This window comes from Dioscorea cayenensis, chromosome 16 (assembly GCF_009730915.1).
Source record: "Dioscorea cayenensis subsp. rotundata cultivar TDr96_F1 chromosome 16, TDr96_F1_v2_PseudoChromosome.rev07_lg8_w22 25.fasta, whole genome shotgun sequence".
Classification (NCBI taxonomy): Eukaryota; Viridiplantae; Streptophyta; class Magnoliopsida; order Dioscoreales; family Dioscoreaceae; genus Dioscorea; species Dioscorea cayenensis.
In genome coordinates, this window is record NC_052486.1 from 16310580 (window position 1) to 16322607 (window position 12028).

At 40.0% G+C, this 12028-nt stretch overlaps 1 pseudogene; it reads right to left on the bottom strand.

The window, feature by feature from the left end:
• Positions 1–10306: 10306 nt before the first annotated feature.
• LOC120279789 lies at positions 10307–10407 on the bottom strand (annotated as a pseudogene).
• Between the last annotated feature and the right edge of the window lie 1621 nt (positions 10408–12028).

The window sequence follows — 12028 nt, forward strand, 5'->3', positions numbered from 1 at the left end:
TCTGGTTCTATCCAAGGTGGTGGTTTACACTGATCATTCTGCCTTGCGATATCTACTTAGCAAGTCGGATGCTAAGCCACACTTGATTAGATGGGTCCTTTTGCTCCATGAATTTGATTTGGAAATTAAAGATAATAGAGGGGCCGAAAATCTTGCTGCAGATCATTTATCCCGGCTTGAGAATCCAAATCTCGATACTTTGAGGGAGAAAGATATTAATGATTCATTTCCTGAGGAACATTTGTACAGTATTCAAGCAGTGGAAGAGTGTGAACCACCGTGGTTTGCTGATTTTGCCAACTATTTAGTCGGGAGGGTCATCCAAAAATGGTTCACATATCAACAATGAAAAAAGTTTTTTTCAGACTTGAAGCACTATGTGTGGAAGACCCTTATCTTTTCAGAATTTGTTCAGATCAGGTTGTTCGCAGATTTGTATCACAGACAGAAGGCTTGAGTATTTTGAAGCACTGTCATTTAGGACCAACTGGTGGTCACTACAATGCAAACCGCACCGCAAAGAAAATTCTTGATGCAGGATTTTATTGGCCATCATTATTTCAGGACACCCATATATTCATACAAGCATGTGATAGGTGTCAGAGGGTCGGCAACATTTCTCGCTGGGATGAGATGCCTCAAAATTGGAATCAGGCTTATGAAATTTTTGATGTGTGGGGGATTGACTTCATGGGACCATTCCCAAGCTCACATGGTTTTAAGTTCATTCTCGTGGCAGTCGATTACATGTCTAAATGGGTGGAAGCTCAGGCCCTACCAACAAGCTATGCAAGGGTAGTTGTCAAATTCTTAAAGAAACTCTTCTCCAGGTTTGGAGCACCACTGGCAATCATTAGTGATCGAGGCACACACTTTTGCAGTGCTCAGTTTGCAAAAATTCTAAAGCGCTACAATGTTTGTCACAAACTAGCAACACCATATCACCCACAAACTAGTGGGCAAGTGGAAGTTACCAACAAGGATTTAAAAAGAATCCTGGAGAAAAATGTTGCTCAGAATAGAAGAGACTGGGTAGAACACTTGGATAACGCTCTATTGGCATACATAACAGCATATAAGACTCCTATTTGAACCACTCCATACAGATTAGTCTATTGAAAAGCCTGTCACTTACCTGTAGAACTTGAACATAAAGCTTATTGGGCTATTAAATTTCTAAATTTCGATTCCACTCTTGCAGGTGAGAAGAGGAAGCTTCAATTAAATGAATTAGATAACTGGCACACCATGGCATACAAAAATTCCAAACTTTACAAAGAAAGAGTGAAGAAGTACCACGATAGGCATATTAAGCATCCTAAACAATTTCAAGAAGGGGATCAAGTATTACTGTTCAACTCGAGGTTGAAGCTATTCCCCGGGAAGCTTAAGTCACGTTGGTCATGTCCATATACGGTCAGTCAAGTTTCCTCTCATGATGCAGTCGAGGTAACTCATCCTGAAAGAGGTACTTTTAAGGTTAATGGACAAAGATTGAAGCTCTATTTTAACAACAACAATTCAAAGATGTCCGGGGGAAATTTCAAATTATTCAAGCCCCCATGAGGTAAGTAAAAAGGTACGTCAGGCTCGTGACGTTAAACAAGCGCTTCATGGGAGGCAACCCAAGCATTCGGGGGTTTATTTTCATATTTGTTTGTACTTAGTGTTCATGTTCATGTTCTTGTCATTTTTAGTATTTTCTTAGAATTGTGAATTTGAATAAGTCCATGCCCTAACTATTTTGTTCATCATGATCATTGTTGATATGGTTGTTCACTTGATTTTATTGTGGAGTAACACTTGATTTGGTTATCATTTCATGCATTAGATCGAGTTTTTGAACCATTATTTTATGTTGGAGATGATTTTAGAACATGTTGTAGCCATGGCCATGTGTTTGGAGAAGCTATGATGACTTTAACACTTGATTTTAGAAGCCATACGGCCTCAATGAGCTACTCATTGAGGTCCTCAAGAAATTCCAGGAAGTTTACACTAGCTCTCACGGCCTCAATGAGTTGCTCATTGAGGTCCTCAAGACCATCTAGCAACATTTCTCTAGGGCTCACGGCCTCAATAAGATCCTCACTGAGGTCCTTAGGAAATTCCAGTAACATTACACTAGGGCATACGGCCTCAACGAGCTCCTCATTGAGGCCGTATGACCCTTTGTTTTGCATGTAAACTTGGCTTCCTTTTCTCTCTCTTTATTATTCTTCTTCTCCAACCGAGCCCTAGCCTCCATGAGTTCTCTCTCCATGGCTGGATCTCACTAGATAATGCTCTAAATCATCTCTATATCTCTTTGGGAAGTAGATCTAGTGCTTTTCTTCAAGCTCCACTCAAGTGTTTTCAAGATCTTAGTTGGTATGAAGCTTGGTTGATGAAATCTTTTCTTTTCTTTTCTTCTTGCTTTCTTGAGCTTGTGTGTGGATGTTTCAAGCTTTTGGCTTGTATTTTATGGTATGAACATCATGTCTTTGTATGATCTTGATTTTTTGTACAAATTTTTTTCAAATTCATGATTTGGGGGAAACTCTTGCAAAATGAATAGTACCCATAATGTCTCAATGAGCTCCTCATTGAGGCCCGTATGGTTACTATTCACCTCATGTTTTTCATGTTTTAACCATCTTCATACCATATGATACATTCTATTTGATTCCTTTCATTCTTATTTGCATTGCTATTGATTGTAGGAATGCCACACGTCAAGAAACTCGCTTCTAAACGGCCAAGGCACGAGTCGCACACACCCGACAAACCTTGTTTCTCTTGTTCTCTACACAAGATCCGTTATGAAAATTTGAAGAGTAAGACATTTGGTACTCTTTGACATATTGATTGGAGTGTTCTTGAAGAACTTGGGTGGGATGAACAAGTGAGATTTGTTTGCTAGCAATGGTTGGACGGAACTATTTTCAATTAATGAACCCACTTTTCGCCAAATTACCTTGGAGGTGTTGAGTACATTCGAGGCGAGGCAAGATGAGCGGAGTATTCTCGTTCGATGTCCTGGCTCCGTTAAATTTCAAGCTTTTGGGAAGATTCATGAAATGAACTATAAGGAATTTGTGAAATACATGGGGATTTATGATGGTTAATTCATTAGCGCCTCATTGCTTAATCAACCCCGCATTGATTACCCACATGGCATAAGTGCAAGTAAGTATTGGAATTCTTTAGCACCGAGTAACACCAAAAATACGCGAAAGGCTACTCTTTTGGTCAACCCTTTCCATAGATATATTCATGCTCTTATTACTCGATCTATTAGAGGTCGGAAGGATAGCACGGGCGTAGTTACACAATCTGACTTGTTCACCATGTACGGCATCCTTGTGGAGTATCCTGTCCATCTTGGGTATCTTATTGCTGAATTATTGATTCATCAGGCTCAGTTTGTTCACCTGGGAGCCATCTTCATGGGGCCCTGCATCACAAGGTTGATTCGAGGCATGAATTTGTTTGACCATACTCGAGACATGACTATGGTCGGGGAAGTGGCACCTCTTGGAGCTCCTGTCTTGCGAGCAATTGGGTTGTTACAAAAGAAGGGTGGCACATGTAAACTTGCTTCGCACTTGACCATAGGAACATCCAGTCTGCAGGACCATCATGAGTCAGAGTCCGAGTCTGATGACGCACCCACTCAGGACCCACCTGGCACCTCATTCCCATCAGACTTTGACTCTAGATTCAAGGGTATGGAGGATGATATTCAGGTGATCCGTCATGAGTAGCGTGAGATGCGTGGACAGATCTATCAGGTTTTAGAGAATCAACACCAGTTCACAAAGCGCTTTCAGCAGTTCGTTATCTCCTCCCGTGGATCATCATCTCAAGCAACTACTGTTTCTTGCTCCATTCCCCCACTACCTGCAGCACCGCTTTATGACATTTTTCATTTCTGAGCATGGACATCTGTTTTTATGTCTGTAGCTTGTTTTTTTATTTTGATGCACGTGTGTTTGTTTGTTTTGAATAAGTTGGCGAGGGGATGCCCTACAAATATTGTGTACAACTTTGTTACTCTTCATCTAGTACTTGTGTGTTTGGACTACTCTCTGGTATTTATTTTTGCAATCTTAATTTTTGTTTGGAATGATGATGCCCCTTTATGCCTTGTAGGGCATTAAGGGAGCTTGGTGAGCCTTCCCATATTTCATGGAAGCCGGACCCGACTTGCAATGCTTGCAACACCTTTTGTTCGGGTCATATCTCGTCGTGTGCATAAGAATAACCGGGGAAGTTTGTTCCACCCTCCTCCATTGTTTTCATTACATATATTATTATGTTTTTCATGATTAGTGTACATTGGGGACAATGTACAACACTAGGTGGGGGATGGGTGTATCTTATGATCTAGGGTTTGCATTTGCATGCTTGTGTACCCATGATGGCTTGTTCATTATTGTAGGACTCTACTAGCATGGTTTAATTATTGATTTGAGTTACATACTTGTTGTTGTACTCTATTGAATCTTGTTTCACCTCTAGTATTGTCTTGTGCACTGAATCTTGTGTTGATGCCCTAGGTATAGCCAACTTGACTACTCTATCTCTCTTGTATGCTTAACACAGAACTTTGAGTATTTTGTCTCAGAGTATTAACTTCTTGCATTCAATGAACTCTTAAGAACTTCTGAGTCTTGTTGAGCTAGCCCTAGTTTTGTGGCATGTAGAGTAGTCTCGAAGACATGATCTATGGTGAATGTAGAGTCTATGTCAAGTATTCCTCCGCTAATGAAGCATGAATGCGTCTATGTAGACCGTAATCGAGTAATTGGGTGTCTCTTGTGCCTAACCAAAGCATGTGCACTCTCTAGAAAGATTTTTTTGGTGCAGTCTATGTTAGTCGGACTCGAAAAAAATAAATAAAAATAAAAATAAACTGAAAAATAAAAAAACCCCAGTGATCTTGTTGACTACCTACTAAAAGTGTTGAGAAGAAAAAGGGAGTTAGTTCAAGTTTAGGGCTTAGAAGGATCTTATTTGTTCACTGGAGTAGCACTTAGCATTTTAAGGCTTAGTACTCTTACACGTGAAGTGATTAGCATCTAGAGTCTGTACTCGATTGAAGTCGATGAGGGCTAGACCGAGTCGTAGCGAGATGAAATACAAGGTTCACACACATGGCACAGACATATAGGAGGTGAGACAAGATCTTTTTGTTGTGCTTAATGTTTGTAACCCAGTATCTATTTATCATTTTTCAATGCTTGTAGAGTATTGTATTTGTTTGAGCCGAAGGTAATACATTTAGCCACTTATCATTATCTTTGTTTTTCATGATTGTGTTTGCTTGGGGACAAGCAAATGTTTAGGTGTGGGGATATTTGATAAATGCCTAAATGTATGTATTTTAGTATACATATTTGTTGTATATAGCATGTATTTGTATAAGAATTGATGCCCATTTTATGCTTAATCGTGTGTTATTTGTTTTGCAGGGCACGGAAACGCCATGGAGGACATGAAGGTATGATTTCGGAGAAAAAAAAAGAAAACCAGGTCATGGTACTGTAGCATCGACACTGTGACAAGATCACTGTAGCTAACACTATAGCACCTGGAGAGTTTTCAAGACAGAAATCGAATCATGGCATACGGCCTCAGTGCTGCATGGTATAGAGCCCGGGATAATCACTGTAGAACAAAGGAAGTTGATTGATTGATGGCATACTGGCTCAATGAGGTGCTCATTGAGCTAGTATGGATACTATTTGGAGTGCATTTGAGGAGTTTTCTTGCCCCAAACAGTGTCAATGAGGAGCTCAATGAGGTCCTCATTGAGCCAGTATAACACCTCAATGAGGTCCTCATTGAGCTTAGGATTCCACCCGGGATTGAGGGATCTTGGCGTTGATGATGAGGGGTATAAAAGGCATTTTTGGGGAAAGAAAATGGGACTTTTTGGGGGAGAATTTGAGGATTCTTGGCAGCCACCACTTGGGAGGAAGGAGAGAAATGAAGACATCATATTCTTGGAAGATTTGGCTTGAAGCTTGGGAAGATCAACGGCTTGAACTTCAAGGGGAAGCTTCATCGTTAAGGGAGGAGAAGCATTCGGCACCTTTAGGGCTAGAAGAAGCGTCATTCGGCCGGTATTCTCCCTCCTCTTCATCATTCGGACTAGGGAGTGCCATTTATACATTTACTTCTTGCTTTTGTTGTGTTTGAGACATTTATTTGTATGATGGCACACTTGACCCTCAAGGCCACCGGATGTAGGTGAACCTTGGAGGGGTTCATTGCGTATTTTGGATGCTTCACTTTTATTTGGAATGCATTGGTGTCATTTGTCGTTTAGCTCATGTTGTTTCTGTTAGGATTATGCCCCCAAATGCCAACGAGGATACTTGTATTAGGGCATTTCATTTGTATTATACATTTTTATTTAGTAGCCATTTATTTTGATGTTCATATAAATCTTGTGATGGCATTATAATTAGTTTTGAATATCATAGTCCATGTGTATTAAGTTAAAACTTCTACTCTTTGTGGAATAAAGAGGAGAGCACTAGAAGGGTTTGGTACTTATACACTTAAATAGTTCACAAATCAGAGAACCTTTAATTGGGCATTAAAGGTTCATAAGGATTTGTATGACATATACTTTGACAAAGAGTGCTAGTTGAACACTATGGAAGAGTGGGAGCATATGTCATAAATGCATCATTGGGAATTGGTGTATTCGAATATGACTCGCAACATTCCAATCACATGGGTTTTACTCTTTGACAGTCAATGATTGGGATTGTTGGTTATGATCATATGAGTGGACCTTAGACCTGAGGTATCATGATCACAATGTACTTGTGACGTCTAGTCTGTTACTAGAGTTATTAGGCTCAGTTCACCTTTTGGTAGGGCCAACCTCGAAGTGCGACTATGTCAGGAAGGTAGCAGTTGTGAGTGATCACCAAGAAGGAATTCGTTCTCTCGGAAGTAAACGAGTCAGTATCCTATACGACTATAAGTATGTGAGATTAGAAGACCTTGGCCAAGGCAGTCAAACTAATCGTGTGGGACACGAAGGGTAGTTTGGTAATCTCACCCTACTATAGTTATTTGCATGTGATCTATTTCAGTGAGTTTGACAATTACCATGGCTCTCACTCAGTTGGGATACAAGAACGAAAGATTTATGCACATATGGTAATCATAATCGGAAAAGTTCGTAATGATCTATTCATTCGTGTTCAATTAGGCTACGACGTGGGGCCACGGGGCTGGCTAGGTGTCACCCATGTCCTTTGGTATCCTCCCATTGCAAATCGGAACGAACCTAGGGAGTCACGCTTAAAGGGATAAAGAATCAGTCTCGTTTTGAGTACAGGGGTGAAATTGTCAATTTACAATTTTACTTCCTGTGATGAGTGAAATTGTAAATTAGTCTAGGGTTTTTATCTTAATTTTAAATTTTGATTTAAATTTGATGGAGTCGAATTGATAATCAAAATTATGAGGACTCAAAGATAAAAGTGATTTTAGTTAGATTCGGACTCATATTTCTAATAGAACTTCTATGGTAATGTTTATCATATTATGAAGGTTCATATTTAGAATAGAACTTCATAATTGAATGATGTTTATCATATTATGAAGGTTCATATTTCGAATAGAACTCATAATTGAATAATTTTTATCATGTTTTATGAAGTTTCTATAAATATGACTCCTCTTCAACTATAGACTTAACTCAATTAATTCTCAAGTGAGAAAATCCCCTAGCTCTCTCTTCCTCTCTAACCCTAGCCGCTATTTGGAGAAGAAGAGGAGATTGTCTCTTAATTCCGGCGTGTGATCTAGAGGCGTGGAACTTTCATTCAGCGCTAGGAGATCTACGACGATCCGAGAGATAAGTTCGGCGCATCGAAAGAAAGAAAATCATTAAGAGGTAATTTTCTAGGCCTTTTAATTAAATTACGGTGCTCATTAAAACAATTAGAATATATATCGCAAATATATTATTGCTTCCGCATGCCCTTTTAATGTTATTTGATTTTTGCGATATTACCTAACAGTTTCATGCCTAGAACAATAATATGGAAAAATCCTTAGTTCTTATTTGAGTTGTATACGTAGACGTGACCTACTCACGTGTACTAGATCATCATTGAGCTAAAAGGGGAGATCCTTGACCAACATGCCGAGAAATTGGATGTACGTTGCCCCTCCGAACCATGAGGATGAACTTAGGTTAAGTGCGTCTTTATTTCGCAATCTCCATGTACTTAATGCAATCATAGGAATATGACTAAGGAGAAATCCTTGTCATTATTTGTATGGTATTAGGGTTTGACTACCGAGAAATCAGGGTTGAACTATTGTTGAGGTCCGTCGGCCTAAATCACCCATGTCATCTATTCTTATGCATCCGTACATCATGATGAATCCCTCTTGGGAATCCTCATCCCTAGGCCTGTTCTTATCATTATTGCTCTTGTGATTTTCTTGCTTGTTGTGGGGATGCTATACTTGTATTCTTAATTACGTTATTTGTTGCACATATAAATTGCATTATAAACATCATGCATTTAGCTAGTGTTCATGCATTTTTCCTAGTTTTTATGGTCATTTCCCTTTCTCCTTGTACAATCTACTTTTTCTAGTTGTTTTCATTGTAGGAAGTGGGAATTGGGTGAGAAACACTGAGGTCGGGAAGAAACACGACCTATTCGTGGTCTGCGAGAAGTACCTATGGTCCATAAAGTAACTGGGGCCCAGCTTTTATCTTTTGGCTATAAAAAGGACCATAAAGGGGCTCTAAAGAGGGGGGGAAGGTCAGGAAAAGGGGCTGGCGGCTGGAAAGGCAGAAGGGAAGCTTTGAAGACCTGGAGAAAGTTGAAGAAGGAGGGGAGAGCTGAAAATTGAAGATCAAACCCTGTGGACATCATAGGGAGTCCTCTCAGCTTGCTTGTTGTGCTGCTTTCTGCAGAATTACTATTCTTTCTATCTTTTTCTTTGTAACTGAGATGGTGTGTGAGTAGAACTTTTCTTAGGTTTGGGATTAACCCAAGGTGTTTTGTGTATGATGTGTTGACACTTTTGTATGGATCTTTTATGCTTAATGGTAGATTTCTTGAGTTGATTTCTGATTTGAGTACACAGCTTTTGATTGTGAAAGCATTGCTTGCTATCTTAGAGATCTAGGTTGGCTGAGAGGTTAACTTTGGTCTTGGAACCTCTTTAATCACCCTGAATATACCGAAAGGTAATTCTTGAGGGTCTTTGCCTTAATCATCATGACTTAATCGGGTTTTGAAGAGGTTTATCTACCACGAAAGTAGGAGGTAGCCTAATCAAGATCTAACTTGTTATCTCTTAAAAGAGAGTGACAAGTAGTTTAGGATTAATGCCCTTCAAGAGATCTACCCAATTATAACCTAGATCCGACACATCGTTCATATTATACCTTGTGGTGAGTTCCCAAACCTAAGTTTATATTAGCACTGAAAGTACGATCCGCGTACCCTCGTGTCCCTTCACTACGATTGTGTTTCATTCCTTGTTTCTTGTTGTTCTTAATTCTCATCTTTTTAATTGTCTAGATAACCTCTTGTTGCAATAGGTTGGTAATTACACTTGGTCCTCGTGGGATCGATACTTATTTACTACTTGGAAAAACCGTGCGCTTGCGGTTGTGCAACAAGTTCTTGGCGCCGTTGCCGGGGACTATAGTGTGATATTAATTGAATTGCAACCTGGTTAGACTAGCCATTTTATTCTCTATTTTTCCCATTTAGTCCAACTCCTTTAACTTGTTTTCTTTGCAGGTCAATTCTCATTCTATGCTAAGAAATCGAAGTCTTGGAAGTCTGTTAGAACCTAATCAAGAATTTGAGAGGGATTTCCGACTTCAATATCAAAGGAAAGCCAAGCTTAAAGAGTCCTCACAAGCATCAAACATGGAGGATAATAGTAAAACTTTGAAGGAATTTGCAGCCCCGAGTGCTCAAGGATTGCATTCCAGCATTGCAATGCCATCGGTTGAAGCAAACAATTTTTCATCGTGACCCGAGCACTCATGTCATTAATTCAGCGAGAATCGGTTTGGAGGTTCACCGATAGAAGATCCACACCTCCATCTCTCGTTTTTCTCGAATCTCGCAACACCTGTTAAGCTCAATGGAGTCCCGAGATGCGATTAGACTTAGACTTTTTCCATTCTCTTTACGGGACAAGGCTCGAGCTTGGTTACATTCACTACCTGAAGGCTCTATCAAAACATGGGATCAATTGCTCCAAGTTTTTCTTTCTAAGTATTTCCCGCCAAGCAAAAAGCAGCTCGATTCGGAACCAAATCAACGGGTTTTTTTATCAAAAGGATGGTGAATCAGCATATGATGCTTGGGGACGATTCAAGGAACTTATGAGACTATGCCCACACCATGGCTTGGAGAAATGGCTGGTTGTGCAAACCTTCTACAGTGGATTAAACTATAACTCTCGCATTTTCAGGTTGATGCTTTGCATCGGGGAGGAGCTTTGATGAACAAAAAAGTGGATGATGCCTATAATTTAATTGAAGACATGGCTCTCAACCATTGCCAATGGGCAAGTGAAAGAAGCACCGCTCCAAAACCTACAGGAAGACATAAGGTGGAAACCTTAAACTTAATTGCAGCCAAGGTGGATGCTTTAACTCAAAAATTTGACAAACTGAATGCTCCAAGTGCCGCCAATGCTACATGTGAAATCTGTGGTTCCACAGGACATCTAGCTATAAACTGTCAACTGATCGCATCCCCCTCTTCAGAACCATCAGTGGAGCAAATGAACTATCTCAATTTCAGTCAAAGACCCGTCAATGATCCATTCTCCAACACCTACAACCCTGGTTGGCGAAATCATCCTAATCTTTCCTACAAGAGCAATCAACCTCACTTTGATCAAAACCACAGCTCTAATGTCCCTAGACAGCCACCAGGATTCCAGCAGAGAATTTCCAATCCACAACCTGTGCAGAAATCAAATTTGGAGGCTTTGCTAGAGAATTTTGTTGTAACACAAGCCAAGCAAAATGAAGAGCTTAAGCAGCAAGGTCAAGTCATGAATGAAGCAATTCGGTAGCTTACTTCTAAGGTTGATTCCTTGGCTACCCACAACAAAATGCTGGAAAATCAGATTGCTCAACAAGCTAGTTCTTCATCCAGACCCCCAGGGATGTTTCCAGGAACCAGAAATTAATCCAAGTGAGCATTGCAAAGCTATAACTCTAAGGAGTGGAAAACAATTGGAAGATCCCAAGTCAAAACAAGCTGAAAATGAAAACATTGGGGTGAATCCAGCTGAAAAAAATGATACACAACAGCAAACGGCTGAACACAACAGTGGAGATGCAGAAAAAGTTGATGAAACACCGAGGTATATACCCCAAAGCCTTACATACCACCTGTGCCATTTCCACAAAGGTTAGCCAAGGCCAAGTTGGACAAGCAATTTGGAAAGTTTTTAGAAGTTCTTAAGAAGTTATACATCAACGTTCCTTTTAGAGAAGCTTTGCAACAAACGCCATCATACGCGAAATTTTTAAAGGATATTCTATCCAAGAAAAGGAGATTAGAAGAGTATGAAACAGTGGCATTTACGGAGGAGTGCAGTGCATTAATCCAAAACAAATTGCCTCCAAAACTGAAAGATCCGCGCTTCCCGATTCCATGTGAGATTGGGGCGGTAAGCTTTGAGAAAGCTCTATGTGATCTAGGTGCAAGTGTAAGCTTGATGCCTTTGTCGGTGTCAAGAAACTAGACATGGGAGAGTTAAAAGCCGACAACAATTTCCTTTGCGACTCGCGGATCGATCCATCAAACATCCAATATGTATTCTTGAAGACATCCCAATCAAGGTCGGTAAGTTCTTTTGTACCACGCGACTTTGTGGTTTTAGAAATGGAGGAAGACACTCAAATTCCAATCATTCTGGGGAGACCCTTCTTGGCAACTACAGGGGCACTTATTGATGTTAAAAATGGCAAGCTTTCTTTAGCATCAGTGAAGAAAAAGTAGAATTTGATTTG